General features: G+C 37.9%; 1 long non-coding RNA gene across 4 annotated transcripts in view; it reads left to right on the top strand.

Annotated features, from left to right (window-relative positions):
* The first annotated feature begins 417 nt into the window (after positions 1-417).
* Positions 418-23616, top strand: part of LOC132429550 (uncharacterized) — a 56285-nt gene continuing 33086 nt past the window's right edge. For all 4 annotated transcript variants that reach the window (XR_011246780.1, XR_011246779.1, XR_011246782.1 and 1 more), the window contains exons 1-2: positions 418-615; positions 9727-9826. This is a non-coding gene — a long non-coding RNA (uncharacterized lncRNA). The remainder of the gene's footprint in view (positions 616-9726; positions 9827-23616) is intronic.

Genomic DNA, 23616 nt, shown 5'->3' with positions numbered 1-23616 from the left:
GCAAACAAACTAGAACAGCATCCAAACCGCTAGGGAAAACCCTAAAAGGAAATGTTGCAAAACACCAAGAAAACTGCAAGCCTTCACCTGAGTAACAAAGGAACACTTGAATCGACGGAGAAATAACCACCTTGCTCAATGGTAAGTCTCCATATTGCACAAGTATCAAATCTGGGCAAATTAGTCTACCGAAAACTTTGCCATTTGGCGACATCTATTACCGAATTTGAAATGGAATCTCAAACAAGCTGCGGGAAAACGCTGCCATTTGGTGACAATCTGTTACAGAATCTGGCCCTGCTTTGAGGTTCGTGACGTGTGTGAAAGCGCTCAGCGAAGAGTCAAACCGTGACTGAAAGCCACCCGGCTACCCGCATCCCCCGCGGAAAACCGCGCGGCCGGAAGAACCACGTCGGCTCCGCCCACCTCGTGTCGCGGCCCGGGCGTTTCCGGTCGGCTGACGCATCCGCGACCCGAGGCGTCGCAGGTCCCACCTGGCGTACCAGAGCGCGGACGGGCGTCTGGCTCCGAGGCGCTGGCTGACCTGGTTCCTCAGCACCTGCGGGCCGGGGCTGCTGAGCCAGCCCAGAAAGGTCGTTTCCCTCGCAGTTTCCAGTAAGTGACGGTCCCAGTCGGAGCTGCGGCTAGAAAGAGGCCGCGCCGGCATTTTCTTACCCTCCTCCCTTAACCCCCCTATGAAGTCCCTCCCTGGCGTCCGGGTGACTCCAGTTCTGTCCGCTACCACTCCCAGGGCTCGAGGTTTCCCGAGAAGATGTGTCCTTTCTCATGAACGCTTCGTTGATCTTAAACGGGCGCCGACCTCTCACCTGTACACTGGAGGGTGTGTTCTTGGTCTGACATTCGTCTCAGCCCTTCCTCGTCCTGCCATAGTGACGGCCCCGCAGTTACACACCATGGTAATGCGCCCACCATCACTTCTTCCCCACCTGCCTCGGGGATATACACTTACTTTCTGCTTCAAAATCTTTCATCTTCTAACGAAAATCGGTTACCAAGGACCAGCCCTCTCAGCGCGGCGCCCCTATTCCCCTCTAAAAACCCTTTTCTCATTAAATAATTGCAGCAGTTAAGGAAAGAATGCGTTAAGAGTAGGATCCTGACGTAAATGACACGCATTCTTTTATTTAATCATCGCAACAATCCTTAAGTAGATACAAATGAGGAAACTGAGGCACAGAAAAGTTAATTTGCTGGAGGTGACGTAGTTTGCGTGGGATGGAGTTGAAATTTGAATCCATTTTGTAGCTCGCTCCAAAGCTGGTGCAGTCACCCCTTCATCCTTCCCCAATCCTTTGCATCCCCCTTTTCGTTGCTTCTCCTGAGGAATTTTTTTTCTGAATGCTGTCTAGAACAGTGGTCCCCAACCTTTTTGGCACCAGGGACCGGTTTTGTGGAAGACAGTTTTTCCAAGGACGGGGGATGGGGTGGGGGATGGTTTCGGGATGATTCAAGTGCATTACATTTACTGTGCACTTTATTTTTATTATTATTATATTGTAATATATAATGAAATAATTGTACAACTCACCATAATGCAGAATCAGTGGGAGCCCTGAGCTTGTTTTCCTGCAACTAGAGGTCCCATCTGGGGGTGATGGGATGGCCTCAGCTCCACCTCAGCTCTTCAAGCATTAGATTCTCATAAAGAGCGTGCAACCTAGATTCCTCGCGTGCGCAGTTCACAGTAGGGTTCGCGCTCCTATGAGAATCTAACACCCTGCTGATCTGACAGGAGGCGGAGCTCAGGCGGTAATGCGAGCGATCGGGAGCGGCTGTAAATACAGATTAAGCTTCTTTGCCCTCTGCTGCTCACTTCCTGCTGTGCGCCCTGGTTCCTAACAGGCCAGGGACCAGTACTGGTTTGGGGACCCCTGGTCTAGAAGATCCCAATTTATGGAAATTTGACCTCTTAAGAACTTTTTCAGAGCTTCTCACTCAGACCCTTGAGTGTTCCATTTTATCAGGCATGTAAGCTCTGAGTTTACACATCCCCAGTGTGTGCTTATGCCTCCTTACTTAAAAATGTACTCTTAACCCAGTATGTACTCATTAATCAGCCTTTCTCCCCTGCCTCAGTGTGACTGTCATTATCATGACCACTGTTCTCAGTAAACATTTGAGCAGCTAGTTTTTGTAAGATAATAAAGATAATTGCAGTTTCAAAGAACTTTAGTTCCTGACCTCAAGGAGACATATGACATTTATTCATAAAAAGTCCAAGAAAATAGCAGATAAACACTAAATCATTTGCACAGAAAGCAAATTCTACAGAAGTAACTTTGGACAAAAGAGTTTAAGTGCTAGACTTGTTTCCTTATCTGTAAAATGTTATTGTTAGGGGAGATTATTAAAAGTGTGTGAATCTAAATTCAGAAATGATTGTTCACTTTGTACTGAAGTGGGAACTGTTGGAGAGGCTGTATAGTGTGTTCTTGATACATTATAGTAGAGATGGAGATTAGTTTGAAGATTTCTCTTAGCACTCTGAACATCTGATAAGGGCTGTAGACCTTGCTCTGGAAATAAATTTCACATTTATACATCGTTTTATACTCAATTTTTAGGAGATTCATGACCCACCTCTTCCCTCCAAAGCCTATGGGTTAAAAAACCCTGATTTAGGGAGATAAAATGAACTGCAGTTCAAAAGGCAAGGCTAAGCCAGCTGTGGGGGGCGTTTATCTTATAGGCAGTGGGGAACCATTGGAGGTTTAAGAAGATAAGTCTGGCAGCAGTATGAAGGGTGAATTAAAGTGGAGAAAGGCAGTAAGACTAGTTAGGTGGCAGGTAGAATAATGTAGGTAATTCAGAAGTATTTAAGGACAGTGCCAAGCAGTAAGGGAATGGGGGAAATTGGCAAAGACAAATCAAGAGGAGTTGGTATCTGACTGGATATGGAATTGGGTAAAGACAGGAAAGAGTCAATGATAACAAGGTTTGAGGTCTGTACAGCTGCAGATACATCCATTCTCTACTTTGTCTTCAGTTTTTTATTAGGTCATTCCTATAACATACGTGCTCTAAGAGGAGATATCACTACTGATGATGGACACCAAAAAGCATAATAAGGGAATTCTACACACAACACTATACTCACAAATTCAACAACTCAGATGAAATGGACCACTATCAAAACTACCAAAACTCACTCAAGAAGAAATAGACAGGCTGAATAGCTTTATAACTATTAAAGAAACTGAATTGGTATTTAAAAACCTTAAAAAAAAAAAAAAGGAAGCTCCAGATCCATATAGTTTCACTGGCAAGTTTTACCAAACATTTAAGAACAAAATAATAGCCATTTTACACAAGCATTTCCAGAAGATAGAAGAGGAAGGAAAACTTCCCCACTCATTTTATGAAGCCAGCATTACCTGATACCAAAACCAGATAAAAACAGCACAAAAAGAAAACCAAATCAATATCCCTCATGAGCAAAGATGCAAAAATCCTCAAAAAAAAATTAGCAAATTGAATTCAGCTACATATAAAAAGAAAAATACTTTTGACTGAGTGTCATTTATCCCAGGAGTTCAAGGCTTGCTCAACATTTGAAATCAATTAGTGTAATACACCATATTAACAGACTAAACAAGAAAAACTACTTGATCCTATTAATAGATGCAAGACAAAACAAAACAAAAAACCAACTGACAAAATTCGCCATGAACCTGACAGGTTCACCTGTATTCCTTAAGAAAAAAAAAAACACATTTTTTTCTGTTCAACCAAGATGAGAAAAATCATACTTTGAGCCCCAGAGTCTTATCCAGATAGAGGTCATTGGTTCTTTAATAGCTGTAGAAATGTCCTCCATCTGTGACCCAGAGGACCAGCTGGTGTGACTTGCTTCATAAGAGGACTCAGTGACTGGAGCTTCTGACTAGTCGAGCTTTGCCTGGCCTGATTTGGACTTGGTGAGCAAGCAGTCTTGCTTGCTCCCCATCAGAGAAACTACATTGCTGAAATGGCAGAGAGATGGTGAAGCGTGAGGATGGACAGTACCATTTGATGTGGTCTTGGTAGTCTCTCCAAGAGATGGCACTATTTATCTATGCTTTTCTATCTTAAAAAATGTTGCACTTTTACAGACAGCGAACAAATGGAATGTGTACATTAAGTTTCAGAAAGGATGTAACTGTCTTCACATCAATGTTTAATACAAAACAAAACAACTCAGTGAACTAGGAGTAACAGGGAATCTGATAAAAGGCATCTACAAGACCTAGAACTAACATCATACTAAATGGTAAAAGACTGAATGTCTCCAACCCCCAAGATTAGGAACCACACAAAGATTATGTTTTCACTACTCCTATTTCATATTTCACTAGAAATCCTAGCAATTGCAGTAAGGAAGAAAAAGAAAGAAAAGGCATTTTGATTGGAAAGGAAGGAATAAAATTGTCCCTATTTTCAGGTGACATAATTGTCTAGTAAAACTCTTAGTGCTAATAAGTGAATTTAGGAGGTTGCAGGATAAATGGTTAACATACAAAAATAAATCATATTTCTACACTAGCAGCGAACAACTGGAAACTGACCTGCTCCCGTCCCCCACAAGTGTAATACTTAGGTAATGTCTAAACCTAAAAAAACATGTGCAGGATCTATATGCTGAAAACTATGAAACACTGTTGAAAGAAATCAAAGAACGTTCATACTGTGTTCATGGATTAAAAGAATCAGTATAATTAAGATGTCAATTCTCCTTAAATTCATATATGCATTTAATGCAATTGTAATAATAAAACCCAGCAGAATTTTTGTAGATATAGTTGATTCTAAAGATATAAGGAGGGGACTTCCCTCGTGGTGCAGTGGTTAAGAATCTGCCTGCCAATGCAGGGAGCACTGGCTCGATCCCTGGTCTGGGAAAATCCCACATGCTGCAGAGCAGTTAAGCCTGTGTGTCACAACTACTGAGCCATGTGCCACAACTCCGAGCATCTGAAGCCCACGCTCCGCAACAAGAGAAGCCACTGCAATGAGAAGCCCGTGCACTGCAACGCAGAGTAGACCCCGCTCTCTGCAACTAGAGAAAGCCGCTCACAGCAACGAAGACCCACCACAACCAAAAAATAAATAAAATTTTTTTAAATTAAAAAAAATAATGAAGTTATAAGGAAAGGTAAAAGAACCAGAATAGCAAAAATATTTTGCAAATGAATAGCAAAGTTGAAGAATTCAAACAATCTGATTTTAAGACTACTATAAAGCTACAGTAATGAAGACAGTGTGGTATTGGTGAAAGCATAGACACATAGACCAATGGAACAGAATAGAATCCAGAAATAGACCCACACAAATATGACCAGTTGATATTTTTCTTAAATAATAAACATTTATTTCTGACAGTGTAGGGGCTAGAAGTCTGAGAGCAGGGTGCCGTCATGGATGGATTATGGTAAGACCCTCTTCCTGGTTGCACATGACTGACAACTGATTTCTCACTGTGTTCCTTACTGGTGGAAGGGGCTAGGGAGATTTATGGGGTCTCTCTCTTTTTTTCTTCCAGTTGTACCGAGATATAATTGATATACAGCACTGTGTAAATTTAAGGTATACAGCATAATGATTTGGCTTACATACATCATGAAATGATTATCACAATAAGTTTAGTGAACATCCATCATTTCACATAGACACAAAATTTTAAAATATAGAAAAAAGTTTTTCTGTGATGAGAGTTTAGGATTTACTCTGGTAACAACTTTCATGTATAACATACAGTGGTGTTAATTATATTTATCATGTTGTATATTATACCCTAGTACTTATTTATCTTATAATTGGAAGTTTGTACCTTCTGACCACCTTTATCAAATTCCCCCTCCCCCCACTCCCACCTCCGGTAACCAGAAATCAGATCTCTTTTTCTAAGAGTTTATTTGGTTTTGAAGAATAATTGACCTATAACACTACATTAGTTCCTGTTACACAACATAGTGATTTGGTATTTCTGTACATTTAAAAATGATCACCACAATAAGTCTAGTTATAATATGTCACCATACAGAAATATTGCATAGTTATTGACTATATTCCCCACAATTTACATAGCAATCGATCTCTGTTTACCCTATCTACCTACCTGTCATCTATCTGTCTATCATCTATGATTGTTTTAGATGGCTGACCTCCTAAGTTCAAATGAATTTTAACAACCCTACAATTTTACTCCCCCCACCCATGTGTACTGTTTTTGACATCATATTTTACATATTTTTGTTTTGTGTATCCCTTAACTACTTACTGCAAATGATTTTACTACTTTGTCTTTTAACCTTCCTATTAGTTTTATACATGGCTGATTTACTACCTTTACTAATGAGATCTTTACTTTTGTAATTGTCATGTTTCTAGGCCTTTTCTTTTTCACTTAAAAGAAGTCTCTTTAACATTTCTTGTAAACCTGGTTTGGTAGTGCTGAACTCTTAGTTTTTGCATGTCTGTAAAGCTTTTGATCTCTCCATCAAATGTGAATGAAAGCCTACTGGTCAGAGTATTCTTGGTTGTAGGCTTTTCCTTTCCATCAGTTTAAATGTATTGTGCCACTCCCTTCTGGCCTGCAGAGTTTCTGCTGAAAAGTCAGCTGGTATCCTTATGGGATTTCCTTGTGTATAAGTTGTTACTTTTCCCATGCTGCTTTTATTCTCTCTTTGTATTTAGTTTTTGCCATTTTAATTACAGTGTGTCTTAGTGTGGTCCTGTTTGGGTTGATCGTCTTTGAGACTCTCTGTGCTTCCTGGACCTGGATGTCTGTTTCTTTTCTCAGATTAGGGGAGTTTTCAGCTATTATGTCTTCAAATATGTTCTCTGCCCCTTTCTCTCATCTTCTGGGATACTTATAATGCAAATGTTAGTACTCTTGATGTTGTCCCAGAGGTTTCTTAAACTGTCCTCACTTTTTTTTTTTTTTCTTCTGTACGCAGGCCTCTCACTGTTGTGGCCTCTCCCGTTGCGGAGCACAAGCTCCGGACGCGCAGGCTCAGCGGCCATGGCTCACGGGCCCAGCTGCTCTGCGGCATGTGCGATCTTCCCGGACCAGGGCACGAACCCATGTCCCCTGCATCGGCAGGCGGACTCTCAACCACTGCACCACCAGGGAAGCTGGCCACACTCTTTTTATTCCACTTTCCTGGGGTTATCCTTCTTAAACATTTGTTACATATCCTTAGGTTCTTTCTCGCAATTGCAGAGAATGAAATAAATGAAATCGATATGTATATATGAATGTATAAGACTACAGTTTTTTTTTTGCGTTACGTGGGCCTCTCACTGTTGTGGCCTCTCCTGTTGTGGAGCACAGGCTCTGGACGTGCAGGCTCAGCGGCCATGGCTCACGGGCCCAGCCGCTCTGCGGCATGTGGGATCCTCCCGGACCGAGGCACGAATCCGTGTCCCCTGCATCGGCAGGCGGACTCTCAACCACTGCGCCACCAGGGAAGCCCGAGACTACAGTCTTATGTTACAGAAATAGATCACCAACTTGCTTCTCTAAAGTTAATGCATTTAATATAATAACATGCATACAAAAGAATATGTATAGGGCTTCCCTAAACTTTGTCACCTCTTCCCGTACATTTTGATAGTAGCTTTTTAAAAAAAATATTTATTTATGTATTTGTTTACTTGGTTGCACCAGGTCTTAGTTGTAGCAGGCAGGCTCCTTAGTTGTGGCATGTGAGCCCCTAGCCGCAGCATGCATGTGGGATCTAGTTCCCTGCCCAGGGATCTAACCCGGGCCCCCTGCATTGGGAGTGTGGAGTCCCAACAACTGTGCCACCAGGAAAGTCCCTTGATAGTAGTTTTATTACAAATGTATGTATCTATAAACATTATTATGTTTAGTTTGCCTAGTTTTGAGCTTTATAAAAATAGTATTATATCATATATAGTTTTCTGTGTCTAGATTTTTCACAAAATATTTTGTTTCTATGATTTATCTTTTCATATAGCTGTATTTCATAAATTTATACTGCTGTATAATATTTCATTGTTTGAATAAAGCACAATTTATCCATTGTCCCATGAATGGACATTTAGGATGTCTCTGATTTTTTTTTTATTACAAACAAATATGTTATACATTTTTCCTGGTGCTCATGTGTAAATTTCTTTAGATTACATATCTAAGAATGAAATTGCTAAATTGAAAGGTACGCACAATGTGATACGCACAGTGTTGTTTGTGAATACAATGTGTGTTCAAACTGCTGAGATTCTAGGGTTGTTGTTATTATACTTTAATATAACGTATCCTTGTCTAACACATTTAATTTGGTTGTTCAAATCATTTATTGTCTTACTGGTATTTCATCTGCTTTTTCTACCAATTACAAAAGGTGTTTTAAAATCTTTCATTATGATTGTGCATTTGTCTATTTCTTGTACTTTTTTTGCAATGTTTGCTTCTTATATTTTGAAGCTGTGTTATTAGGTATATTTAAATTTTGAATTACTAACTCTTCTGGTGAATTTTACCTTTTATTATTATGGATTTACTTTCTTTATCTCAAGTAATATTTGTTACCTTAAAGTCAGTTTTATCTGCTAATAATATAGCTACACCAGCTTTTGGGGGGGATTAGGGTTCATGTTTGTTTGGTATTTTTTTTCATTCTTTTACTTTCAGCTTTTCTGTATTTTTAATTTTAGATGTCTCTTTTAAACAGCATATAGTTGGGTTTTATTTTCTCATCCAGTCTGACACTCTTCATTTTTAAAAAATCTGGCCATTAAGAATTAATATAATTACTGATATATTTCTGTTACACCTACCATTATACTATGTACTTTCTATTTCTCCCACTTTGTATTTTTTTCCTTTTTGCCTTCTTTTTAATATATTTTATATTTCATTTTTTCCTTTAATTTGGGTTTCTTTTAATATTGGTTATCCTATAAATGATAACATACATCCTTGATTTATCAAAGACTCATGTTAGTTGGCACTTTTAACTTCTACTTAGATGAGGGAAGGATCTTAGAACACTTTGACTCCTTTACTCTCCTCCTGACTTTCACACCATTGTATCATATATTTTAATTCTACATAACTTTCAAATTCCAGAAAACAGTATCCCCCTAAGTCAGAAGCTAATTCATTAGAGTAAATATTTTTATTTTAAAAATGAAAGAAATGAACTTTCAAGTCAAGAAATTAGAAAAAGAACAACTAAAACACAACTGAAAGGAATATAGGAGAAAAAAGTAAAGATAAAACCTTTAGCGACTTTTAAGAGACAGGAAAAATAGACTGTAGGTTAATCCAAGAGCTGAATTTTTGAAAAATGCCAATAAAATGGTCAAACCTTGACAAACCTACTACAAAAAAAGAAAATAAAGAAAATACAAACAAAAGTAAAACAGGGATATATAGATCAATAGATACATAGCTCTAAACACTTAAAGAGAATAATATGAACAACACTATGCTAAGGTATGAGTATTGATCTGTCCACAACACAGTTACACAGGAAATGTAAGTTTATTTTTCTATAATTCATCTCATTTTCTTCTTGAAGCCCTAGCTTATTGGAGAGGATGGAAACCTGATCTCAGCCAGTTTGGAATTTCTTCCTTTGAGTCAAGGAAGGGGACAGGTAGAGGGGTGAGGAGGTGGGAGGTGGTCTTTGTGTTTCCGAGGAATGGGTGAGGGGAAGATACTCACCTGGTCCTCAATGTTATCTGTTCACACAGGTATCTTCTGAGATGTCCATCATTCAGTCTGGTCCTCAGTCATTGATCCATACTATCTGCGACTGAGATGTCTTCATTCCTGTCTGCCTAGTCCTTTCAGGTATGGTGGCTCTCTCCCTGTTACATCCACGTCACATGTAGGAGCATGGGCATAATTCTGCTCCTCACTGCCATGCAGGGGTACTAAATGCAAGCCTCTTTAAAGCTTGGTCAGCATAATCTCCCCTCCCAGTCATTTCTTCTCTGATATCATGTGACTACTGCAAGGCTCAGAGTACAGCTTCTCTTTTCCCCTGCCTTAGGTTACTCATATTTGTGTGGATTTTTACTACTTCCCTGGTACTCTGTGAATCAGGATACAGGGCCTGTCTTTTGGGGATTTATCAATGTCTATATTCTTATTACTTCCCCACAATATCCTCTTCTTCCTTAGTCTGGGGGAATTTCTTTCTAGTCTTGGTGTAGCTCAGGGTGGGGTTCTAGGGAGGTGAGATTGAGTCTAGTTCTTTCCAGTTATATTTCTCCCAAATATTTTATCTATATATGGAACCTTCTCTATTTCCATAATGGCTTACATTTTTAGAAATCAAGTTCAAGAAGACTTCTTTTTTTCTGTTTACTACCCCGGTTTATCCCTTCCCTAAAACAACAAGCTCGCAACTGCCTAGCTGCTTAAAAGGAGTATGGGAGGAGGGATAAGGAAAAAAATGAACTAACAGGTGAAAAAAACTTAATATTTCAAAAATACCCTGTCACATAAAAACTTGTTGAGATGACAAATTTGTGGAATAATACTTGCTAATATCAAACACTTACTATGTACCATTGTTTTAAGAACTTTACATCTGTCAATCTAATCATCACAATAATAATTAAATAGGTATCATTACTATTCTGATTTTACAGATAAAGAAACTGAGATACAGAGATGTCAAGTAACTTAATTAAGTTTTGTTCAGTAGTGTCAGAGCTTGTACTCAAACCCAAGAAGTCTGGCTCTGTAGTCCACTTTCTAAACTACTATGTCTTTGGTTCTCAAATGACTCCCCAAGGAACATACGGAAATGCATAGGGGGTGTGATTTAGTGTTTATAAAGACTGAGGAAAGTTACTGGCATTTAGTGAATAAAGACCCAAAATGTTAAATGTCCTGTAGTGTGAGGATGGTCCTGAACAATAAAGAATTGACCCATCCAAAATGTAGATAGAACTTCTATTGAGAAACACTACACTGTACTGTACTACCTCTAAATTGCCAAGATTGACTCAAGAAGTTAAGAAAAATCTCATATAGATGACTATTCATGATAGAAGTTATAAATGTTATTAAAAAGTTAATAGGCAGATTTTCTACTTAGTTTTTATTTAAGGTTCTCAGGGAATAAGTGAGTTTCATAATATATATAATAATCTCTTCTAGAATATGAAAGGATATAGAATGCCTCTTTTTAAAAAATTTTTTATTTCTTTTAACATCTTTTTTGGAGCATAATTGCTTTACAATGTTATGTTAGTTTCTGCTGTATAACAAAGTGAATCAGCTATATGTATACATATATCCCCATATCCCCTCCCTCTTGCGTCTCCCTCCCACGCTCCTTTATCCCATCCCTCTAGGTGGTCACAAAGCACCAAGCTGATCTCCTTGTGCTATGCGGCTGCTTCCCACTAGCTCTTTACATTTGGTAGTGTATATATGTCAATGTCACTTTCTCACTTCATCCCAGGTTACCCTTCGCCCTCCCCGTGTCCTCAAGTCTATTCTCTGCGTTTGCATCTTTATTCCTGTCCTGCCCCTAAGTTCTTCAGAACCATTTTTTTTTTAGATTCCATATATATGTGTTAGCATACAGTATTTGTTTTTCTCTTTCTGAATTACTTCACTCTGTATGACAGACTCTAGGTCCATCCACTTCACTACAAATAACTCAATTTCATTTCTTTTTATGGCTGAGTAATATTCCATTGTATATATGTGCCACATCTTCTTTATCCCTTCATCTGTCGATGGACACTTAGGTTGCTTCCATGTCCTGGCTATTGTAAATAGTGCTACAATATAATGCCTTTTAATTGATTTTATGAAGCTTATAAAACACAAATTAGATTTTTAGAAATATTGCTAGAGACAAAGGGGGACATTTCATTATGATAAAAGCATCAATATATATCTGAAAGATACAACAATTATAAATGTATTCATACTGAAGTGGGTTGAATAGTATCCTCCCCAAAATTCAGGTCCACCCAGAACCTCAGAATGTGACCTTACTTGGAAACAGAGTCTTTGCAGATGTAATTATTTAAGATCATACTGGAATGGGGTAGGGGGAGGGACCTAAATCCAATGACTGGTGGTGTTAGAAGAAGAGGAGAAGGAATACATAAATGAATAAGGAAGAAGACCATGTGACTGCCAAGGCAGTGATACGAGTTATGCTGTGCCCAAGCTAAGAAACATGTGGGGGCACTAGAGGCTTGAAGAGGCAAGGTAGGGTTCATCCCTAGAGTCTGCAGTGGGAATATCGGCTCTGTCAAGTCTGATTTTGGACTTCTAGCTTCCAGAACTGTGAGAGAATAAATTTCTGTTGTTTTAAGCCACTTAGTTTTTGATAATTTGTTATGACAGCCCAGGAAACTAATACACCTAATAACAGAGCCCCAAGATACATGAAACAACAAGTTACAGAATTGAAAGGAGAAATAGACCATTCAAATTGTTGGGAAATATCAGTATCCTACTTTTAATAATTGATGGAAAAAATAGACAGAAAATCAGTAAGGATATAGAAGGCTTGAACAACACTATCAACCAGCTTGACATAAAAATATATCTATATAACACTTCACCCACAGCAACAGAATACAACAAGCTCATAAATTATTCTTCATAAATGTAAAAGGATTGAAACCACTCAAAGTATGTTTCTCTGATCACAATAGAATTAAATTAGAAAAATCAACAATAGAATTTAGGGCATCTCCAAATATTTGGAAATTTTAAAACACACTATAAAATAACCCATGGGCCAAAAATGAAATCACAAGGGAAATTAGAAATTATTTTAAGCTTAAAAGAATATAAAAATTTATGGACTGCAGCTAAAGCAATGCTAAGAGGGAAACTTATAGCTTTAAATGCCTATATTAGAAAAGCAACAGGTGTCAAGTCAACAATCTAAGCTTTTAACTAAGGAAACTAAAACAAAAAGCAAATAACCCTAGGCAAGCAGAAAGAAGAAAATGATAAGGATCAAAGCCAAACATTAATGAAATAAAAACCAAAAAAAAGTATAGAAAATCAGTGAAACCAAAGGTCATTTCTTTGAAACAACAAACTGATTTCAAAAATCAGCAACAAAATTCATAAGCCTTTAGCTATTCTGATCAAGAAAGAAAGGAGAGAAAAAACACAAAATAAGGAATGAAAGATAGGGCATGATTACTGACCATATAGAAACTAAAAGTATTATGAGAATATTATGAATGACTTTGTGCCAACAAATTAGACAGTTTAAATGGAGAAATTTTTATCAAGATGCAAATAACAAAACTAAGTCAAGAGAAAATAGAAAATCTGACTAGAACAATAGCAAGTAAAGAAAATGAATTGGTAATTAAAAATCTTCTCACAAGGAAAAGTGCAGGCCCAGATGGCTTCCCTGGTGAATTCTACCTAACATTTAATGAAGAAAGATTACCAGCCCTACGTTTTCAGAAAATAAAAGAGAAACAGTTCCCAATGCACTTATGAGACCACTATTACCCAGATATCAAAATCAGTCAAACACATCACAAGAAAATTGCAGAGCAATTATTCCTCATGAATGTATACACAAAATTTCTTAATGAAATACTAGGAAACTGAATCCAGCAGTATTTAAAAAGGATTATACACTGTGTTCCGGGAATGTAGGTTTAGTACCCTCAAATCAATTAATGCAATATACCATATTAATCAAATAAACAACAAAAACCAGATTATCATGCCAGTAGACACAGAAAAAGAATTTGATGAAATCCAACACCCATTATTGATAAACACTTTCAACACACTAGGGATAGAAGGGAACTGCCTCAACCTGATAAAAGGTATCTACATGCTTAATCATACTTTTTGAGGAAAGACAATGTTTCCCCCGCAAAGATGCTTTCTCCCCTAAGGTTGAGAAAAAAGCAAAGATATCTCACATTTCAATATGTGCTTGTGGTTCTAACTAGTGCAGTGAAGCAAGAAAATTAAGTCATGCATATTGGAAAGAAAGACCTAAAACTTTATTTGTGTACATGTTCCTGAATATAGACAATCCTAAGTAATCTAAAGAAATAAGTAAACTACTGGAATAAACAAGTTTAGCAAGATCAATATAAAAAAATCAATTTTATTTCTATATGTTAGCAGTGAATTGTACAACAATAAAATTTAAAAAACAATTCCATTCCCATTAGCATCAGAAAGAATAAAATATATAGGAATAAACTTAACAAAAGAAGTGTAAGACATGCATTTCTGAAAGAAATGAAAGAAGATCTAAATAAATTGAGATATTCTATGTTCATAGATAAGAAGACTCAATATTGTTAAAATGGCCATTCTTCCCAATTTGATCTATAGATTCAATGCAATCCTTACTAAGGTTCCAGTAAGATTTTTTTGTATAAATTGACAAGCTGATCCTAAAATTTGTATGGAATTTCAAAGGACCTAGAATAGTTAAGATGACCTTGAAAAAGAACAAAGATTGAGGACTATTTGATTTTAAAACTTATGAAGCAACAGTAATCAAGATAGTGTGGTACTGGCATAAGGATAGACATATAGATCAATGAAACAGAATTGAGTCCAAGAATAAACCCTTACATTTATGGTCAGTTGATTTTTGACAAGCATGCCAAGGTAATTCAATGGGAGAAATGACATGTTTTCAACAGATGGTTCTGGGACAATATCCATGTGCAAACAAAACAAAACAAAGCTTAAATCCTTACCTCATGCCATATGCAAAATTTAACTGAAAATGGATTATAAGTTTAAATATAAGACCTAAAACTGTAAAACTTCTAGAAGATGACAAGGAATAAACTTTTGTGACTTTGAATTGGATAAATATTTGTTGGATATGACAAGAAAAACATGATACATAAAAGAAAAATGAATAAATTTGACTTCATAAAAATTAAAAACAACTGCTCTTTAAAAGACACCATTAAGGAAATGAAAAGACAAGCCACAGACTGGGAGAAAATATTTGTAAATCATATATCTGATAGAGGACTTATATCTGAATATATAAAGAACTCTTACAATTTGTTTTTTACAAATTTTATAATAAGAAAACAAATAATCCAGTTTTTTAAATGAATGAAATATTTGAATAGACCTTTAACCAAAGAAAACATACAGTGGCTAATATGTACATAAAAGATGCTTCACAACATTAGCTTTTAGTGAAATGCAAATGAAAACAACAATGAGATGTCACTACACAGCCACTAGAATGACTATCATAAAAAGGATTGATGATACCAAGGGTTGGCTGGTGAGGAAAGGGAGAAACTAGAACCCTCATATTTTACTGGTGGGAATATGAAATTGTGCAGCCACTTTAGAAAACAGTTCGGCATTTTCTTAAAAAATTAAACATAAACTTACCATTGGGCCCAGCAATTCTATTCCTATATACCCATCCAAGAAAAACATAAATATATGTATACACAAAGACTTATATGTGAATGTTCACAGCAGTGTTACTTATAATAGGCAGAGATTGGAAACAATCCAATTTCCCATCAGGGGACAATGAGGGAAAAACATTGTCCTTCCACATGCAAAAGACATTTTACCCCTCTCAGCTTTTGTTGTTTTCTTTTTTTTTTTTTACTCCTCTAAGTTTTAGTTTCTTCATCTGAAAAGTAATATTAGAAACTTCTGCCTGAGATCTAAAATATCTGAGTAGAATTTCTAATATTCCTGGATCCAAATACCCAGTTTTGGTGAAAGTAGAAACAAAACTCAAGTTCATAGTATTTCCTTGTTAGCATAGGTACAAGTATGATGGTGACATTGATTAAAATACAAAATTAAGCTACTGTATTTTCCAACTAATGGGGCACAATATTCTTGTAAAAATGAAGCAAGCTTTGGGCAGTTCTATTGTCCTAGGCTTTCTTACTTTTCTTTTTTAGCAATTGCTGACTAGGAAAGTAGAAACCAACATAGAGAGGGGAGAAAGAATATCTATAGAGTGTGAGTGTAAAGTATGATTGGGATTGTAGAGATACAGGGATAGAGAACAACGCATATGTCCAGCCCCTCTGTATTCCAGGGTGTTCACATACATGCCGTGAACTGGGAAACTGACATATTCCATAAATTGAGGGGTTTATATTTTTATTCTCATTTTCTAAATTGAGTATGTTATAAATACGTTATAGAGGTGGTCATTTAAAAAAGCCATCCCATGGATTAGATTTTTAAATGCCTTGTATAGAATTAGCAGAGCACTGTTTATGTCATTGATAACATTTGTTGATACCGTCATCTCCATTTTTCAGCTGAAGAAACAAATTCAAAATGGTTGTGAGTTCAGGACTGAGTGATTCACTCAGAGCTGGCAGCGCTAGAAATAAAAACCCAGAGCACCTTTACTACTATCTGATTCTCTGCTAACATGCTTCTTAAATGAAATTCACAATTTCTAATAGGGAAAGCAGAGGCTGTAGGAGGAAGAAGGTGGACCAGATGGAGTCTTCTCTCTCTCTCTCTCGTTCTGTGATCTGGGCATTCTGTTCTGTTCCAGGATCATAATGACTCCTACAACAGTCCAGCCCCTCTGGGATTTGAGGGGACTACAGCTTTTAGGTCCCGATTTCTTGATCAGTGCTTGACTGAACATTAGAATCACCTGGGGAATATTTTAAAAATCATCCCCAACAGGCCACACCTGAAACCAATGAATTAAGCTAGGTTCTTCTGTAGTGGGACCCAGCCATCAATATATTTTAGAGCTCTCACGTGATTTCAATGTGCAGCCAAAGTTGAGAACCACTTCCTCTAAGTCAGTGCTTCTCAAACTTAAAATATTACTCATCTAGGGATCTTAAATGCAGGTCTCAAGATGGGGCTCAAGATTCTGCATATCTAGCAAGCTCTCAGATGATGTCTCTGATGGTGGTCTGACTACTGCACTTTAGGTAGCAAGAATCGAGACTACAGGGCTTCCCTGGTGGCACACTGGTTGAGAATCTGCCTGCCAATGCAGGGGACACGGGTTCAAACCCTGGTATGGGAAGATCCCACATGCCGTGGAGCAGCTGGGCCCCTGAGTCACAATTACTGAGCCTGCGCGTCTGGAGCCTGTGCTCCGCAACAGGAGAGGCCACGATAGTGAGAGGCCCGCGCACCGCGATGAAGAGTGGCCCCTGCTTGCCACAACTAGAGAAAGCCCTCGCACAGAAACGAAGACCCAACACAGCCATAAATAAATAAATTAATTAATTAAAAAAAAAGAATCGAGACTACAGCAGTGATTCACAAGCCATCAAACCACTAGGGAAACTTGGAATAAACAGAGACATCAGTGCCTCACTCCAACCCATTAAAAACAACTTCCTCTGTTGGGTATAATTTTTGTTGTTTATGGACCTCTTGAGATGAACAAATGACCACCAACAAGTTCCAAGTAATCCAGGCAACCTGAGGATGGATGATACATGTGGCCCTACTGCCTCCTAAGATGTTTCAAGCCTGTTTACCCTGTGTGGTCATGACATCTAAGAAAGAGCACATACTTCCTTAGCTGAGGGTGATCCATAACCTGACCCACATAGGATGAAGACATCTCCTTCTGGACTTGGGAGACCTGAACTATGTAATTTTGGCCAGTACTCTTGAACTCTCCATGCTTTAGTTACCTTCTCTTTCTACCTCCCCCCTCCCCCCAGCCCCTGTGTCTCATGGAGGTACTATGAGAGTAAATGACACAGGACAAGGAGATGGGGTGGGGGTGGAGGGCAGAAAGAGGAGAATCACATGACAAATGGTGTGATGAGAGTTCGTTGCCTGGACTGTCTGGCTGTGGTTTGGCAGTTCCATGCCAGCACAACTTCTGCACTGGATCTACTTTCCCGCCATCTGACCGTGCTCCTGGGAGAGACCCCACCTCACTATGACTCTGAGTTTTTTGGGGGCCAGGTGTCCAAGAGGATTGAGGTTTGCTTGATATGTGGCCTGTGAGAGACTCCTGAGGATGACTGCAGAACCGTGGGCCTCTGGCATCCAGGTCATTGAGGGACTGGAAGACTGCAGACTACATTCCAAAATCCATTGCCAGCTGGTCTAAGTATGGGATTTATTAAGATATCTACCCAGGAGTGGAATTGCTGGATCAAACGTCCCCTCCACCAGGAAACCTACATAAGCCCCAGAACTAACCTTACCCACTGGGGGCAGACACCAAAAACAATGGGAACTATGAACCTGCACCCTGTGAAAAGGAGACCCCAAACACAGTAAGATAAGCAAAATGAGAAGACAGAGAAATAAGCAGCAGATGAAGGAGCAAGGTAAAAACCCACCAGACCAAAAAAATGAAGAAGAAATAGGCAGCCTACCTGAAAAAGAATTAAGAGTAATGATAGTAAAGATGATCCAAAATCTTGGAAATGGAATGGAGAAATTAAAAGAAATGTTTAACAAGGACCTACAAGAACTAAAGAGCAAACAAACAATGATGAACAATGCGATAAATGAAATTATAAATCCTCTAGAAGGAATCAATAGCAGAATAAATGAGGCAGAAGAACAGATAAGTGACCTGGAAGATAAAATAGTGGAAATAACTACCACAGAGCAGAATAAAGAAAAAAGAATGAAAAGAATTGAGGACAGTCTCAGAGACCTCCGGGACAACATTAAACATATCAACATTCGAATTATAGGGGTCCCAGAAGAAGAAGAGAAAAAGAAAGGGTCTGAGAAAATATTTTAAGAGATTATAGTTGAAAACTTCCCTAACATGGGAAAGGAAATAGTCAATCAAGTTCAGGAAGCGCAGAGAGTTACATACAGGATAAATCTAAGGAAAAACATGCCAAGACACACATTAATCAAACTATCAAAAATTAAATACAAAGAAAAAGATATTAAAAACACCATGGGGAAAGCAACAAATAACATACAAGGGAATCTCCATAAGGTTAACAGCTGATCTTTCAGCAGAAACTCTACAAGCCAGAAGGGAGTGGCAGGACATATTTAAAGTGATGAAAGGGAAAAACCTACAACCAAGATTACTCTACCCAGCAAGGATCTCATTCAGATTCAATGGAGAAATTGAAACCTTTATGGACAAGCAAGAGCTAAGAGAATTCAGCACCAACAAACCAGCTTTACAACAAATGCTAAAGGAACTTCTCTAGGCAGGAAACAAGAGAAGGAAAAGACCTACAATAACAAACCCAAAACAATTAAGAAAATGGTAATAGGAACATATATATTGATAATTATCTTAAATGTAAATGGATTAAATGCTCCAACCAAAACACATAGACTGGCTAAATGGATACAAAAACAAGACCCATATATATGCTGTCTACAAGAGACCCACTTCAGACCTAGGCACACATGCAGACTGAAAGTGAGGGGATAGAAAAAGATATTCCATGCAAATGGAAATCAAAAGAAAGCTGGAGTAGCAATTCTCATATCAGACAAAATGGACTTTAAAATAAAGACTATTACAAGAGACAGAGAAGGACAGTACATAATGATCAAGGGATCAATCCAAGAAGAAGATATAACAATTATAAATATTTATGCACCCAACATAGGAGCACCTCAATACATAAGGCAAATGTTAACAGCCATAAAAGGGAAATCGACAGTAACACAATCACAGTAGGGGACTTTAACACCCACTTTCACCAATGGACAGATCATCCAAAATGAAAATAAGTAAGGAAACATAAGCTTTAAATGACACATTAAGCAAGATGGACTTAATTGATATTTATAGGACATTCCATCGAAAAACAACAGAATACACTTTCTTCTCAAGTGCTCATGGAACATTCTCCAGGATAGATCATACCTTGGGACACAAATCAAGCCTTGGTAAATTTAAGAAAATTGAAGTCATATCAGGTATCTTTTCCGACCACAGCACCATGAGACTAGATATCAATTACAGGAAAAAAAACTGTAAAAAATACACACACACAGAGGCTAAACAATACGCTACTAAATAACCAAGACATCGCTAAAGAAATCAAAGAGGAAATCAAAAAATACGTAGAAACAAATGACAGTGATTTGACCCAAAACCTATGGGATGCAGCAAAAGCAGTTCTAGGAGGGAAGTTTATAGCAATACAATCTTACCTCAAGAAACAAGAAAAATCTAAAGTAAACAACCTAACCTTACACATAAAGCAATTAGAAAAAGAAGAAGAAGAAGAACAACAAAAAAACCCCCAAAGTTAGCTGAAGGAAAGAAATCATAAAGATCAGATCAGAAATAAACGAAAATGAAATGAAGGAAACAATAGCAAACATCAATAAAACTAAAAGCTGGTTCTTTGAGAAGATAAACAAAATTGATAAACCATTAGCCAGACTCATCAAGAAAAAAAAAGGGAGAAGACTCAAATCAACAGAAGTAGAAATGAAAAAGGAGAAGTAACAACTGACACTGCAGAAATACAAAGAATCTTGAGAGATTACTACAAGCAACTATATGCCAATAAAATGGGCAACCTGGAAGAAATGGACAAATTCTTAGAAAAGCACAACCTTCAGAGACTGAACTGGAAGAAATAGAAAATATAAACAGACCGATCACAAGCACTGAAATTGAAACTGTGATTAAAAATCTTCCAACAGGGCTTCCCTGGTGGTGCAGTGGTTGAGAGTCCGCCTGCCGATGCAGGGGACACGGGTTCATGCCCCGGTCCGGGAAGATCCCACATGCTACGGAGCGGCTGGGCCCGTGAGCCATGGCCGCTGAGCCTGCGCGTCCAGAGCCTGTGCTCCACAACGGGAGAAGCCACAACAGTGAGAGGCCCGCATACCGCAAAAAAAAAAAAAAAAAAAATCTTCCAACAAACAAAAGCCCAGGATCAGATGGCTTCACAGGCGAATTCTATCAAATATTTAGAGAAGAGAAAACACCTATCCTTCTCAAACTCTTCCAAAATATAGCAGAGGGAAGAACAGTCCCAAACTCATTCTATGAGGCCACCATCACCCTGATACTAAAACCAAACAAAGATGTCACAAAAAAAGAAAACTACAGGACAATATCACTGATGAACATTGATGCAAAAATCCTCAACAACATACTAGCAAAAGGAACACAACAGCACATTAAAAGGCTCATACACCATGATCAAGTGGGGTTTATCCCAGGAACGCAAGGATTCTTCAATATACACAAGTCAGTCAATCAATGTGATACACCATATTAACAAACTGAAGGAGAAAAACCATATGATAATCTCAATAGATGCAGAAAAAGCTTTCGACACAATTCAACACCCATTTATGATAAAAATTCTCCAGAAAGTAGGCATAGAGGGAACTTACCTCAACATAATAAAGGCCATATATGACAGACCCACAGCCAACATCATTCTCAATGGTGAAAAGCTGAAACCATTTACACTAAGATCAAGAACAAGACAAGGTTGCCCACTCTCACCACTATTATTCAAAATAGTTTTGGAAGTTCTAGCCACAGCAGTCAGAGAAGAAAAAGAAATAAAAGGAATACAAATTGGAAAATAAGAAGTAAAACTGTCACTGTTTGCAAATGACATGATACTATACATAGAGAATCCTCAAGATGCCACCAGAAAACTACTAGAGCTAATCAATGAACTTGGTAGAGTAGCAGGATACAATATTAATGTACAGAAATCTGTTGCAATCCTATACACTAATGTTGAAAAATCAGAAAGAGAAATTAAAGAAACACTCCCGTTTGCCACTGCAACAAAAAGAATAAAATAGCTAGTAATAAACCTACCTAAGGAGACAAAATGCCTGTATGCAGAAAACTATAAGACACTGATGAAAGAAATCAAAGATGATACAGACAGAGGGAGAGATATACCATGTTCTTGGATTGGAAGAATCAACATTGTGAAAACGATTATACTACCCAAAGCAATCTACAGATTCAATGCAATACCTATCAAACTACCAATGGCATTTTTCACAGAAATAGAACAAAAAATTGCACAATTTGTAAGGAAACACAAAAGACCCCAAATAGCCAAAGCAATCTTGAGAAAGAAAAACTGAGCTGGAGGAATCAGGCTCCTGGACTTCAGACTATACTACAAAGCTACAGTAATCAAGACAATATGGTACTAGCACAGAAACAGAAATATAAATCAATGGAACAGGTTAGAAAGCCCAGAGAAAAACTCATGCATATAGGATCACCTTATCTTTAATAAAGGAGGCAAGAATATACAATGGAGAAAAAACAGCCTCTTCAATAAGTGATGCTGGGAAAACTGGACAGCTACATGTAAAAGAATGAAATTAGAATACTTCCTAACACCATACACAAAAATAAGCTCAAAATGGATTAAAGACCTAAATGTAAGGCCAGACACAATAAAACTCTTAGAGGAAAAATAGGAAGAACACTCTTTGACATAAGTCACAGTAAGATCCTTTTTGACCCACTTCCTAGAGAAATGGAAATAAAAACAAAAATAGACAAATGGGACCTAATGAAACTTAAAAGTTTTAGTACAGCAAAGGACACCATAAACAAGACAAAAAGACAACCATCAGAATGGGAGAAAATATTTGCAAATGAATCAACAGACAAAGGATTAATCTCCAAAATATACAAGCAACTTATGCAGCTTAGTATCAGAAAGCAAAAACCCATTCCAAAAATGAGCAGAAGACCTAAATAGACATTTCTCCGAAGAAGATGTACAGATTGCTAAGAAACACATGAAAGGATGCTCAACATCACAAATCATTAGAGAAATGCAAATCAAAACTACAATGAGGTATCACCTCACACTGGGCAGAACGGCCATCATCAAAAAATCTGCAAACAATAAATGCTGGAGCGGGTGTGGAGAAAAGGGAAACCTCTTGCACTGTTGGTAGGAATATAAACTGATACAGCCACTATGTAGAACAGTATGGAGGTTCCTTAAAAAACTAAAAATAGAACTACCATAGGACTCAGCAATCCCACTACTGGGCATATACTCTGAGAAAACCATAATTCAAAAAGAGTCATGTACCACAATGTTCATTGCAGCACTATTTACAATAGCGAGGACATGGAAGCAACCTAAATGTCCATTGACAGGTGAATGGATAAAGAAGATGTGGCACATATATACAGTGGAATATTACTCAGCCATAAAAAGAAACAAAATTGAGTTATTTGTAGTGAGGTGGATGGACCTAGAGTCTGTCATACAGAGTGAAGTAAGTCAGAAAGAGAAAAACAAATACTGTATGCTAACACATATATATGGAATCTAAAAAAAAAAATTGGTTCTGAGGAACCCAGGGGCAGGACAGGAATAAAGACACAGACGTGGGGAATGGACTTGAGGACACGGGGAGAGGGAAGGGTAAGCTGGGACGAAGTGAGAGAGTGGCATGGACATATATACACTACCAAATGTAAAATAGATAGCTAGTGGGAAGCAGCTGCATAGCACAGGGAGATCAGCTCAGTGCTTTGTGACCACCTAGAGGGGTGGGATAGGGAGGGTGGGAGGGATACACAAGAGGGAGGAGATATGGGAATATATGTATATGTATAGATGGTTCACTTTGTTGTACAACAGAAACTAACACACCACTGTAAAGCAATCAGACTCCAAAAAGATGTAAAAAAAAAA

The sequence above is a fragment of the Delphinus delphis genome, chromosome 1 (genome assembly GCF_949987515.2).
Source record: "Delphinus delphis chromosome 1, mDelDel1.2, whole genome shotgun sequence".
NCBI lineage: Eukaryota > Metazoa > Chordata > Mammalia > Artiodactyla > Delphinidae > Delphinus > Delphinus delphis.
The sequence above is the reverse complement of the archived record's forward strand: the minus strand, read 5'-3'. Positions and strand labels throughout refer to the sequence as shown.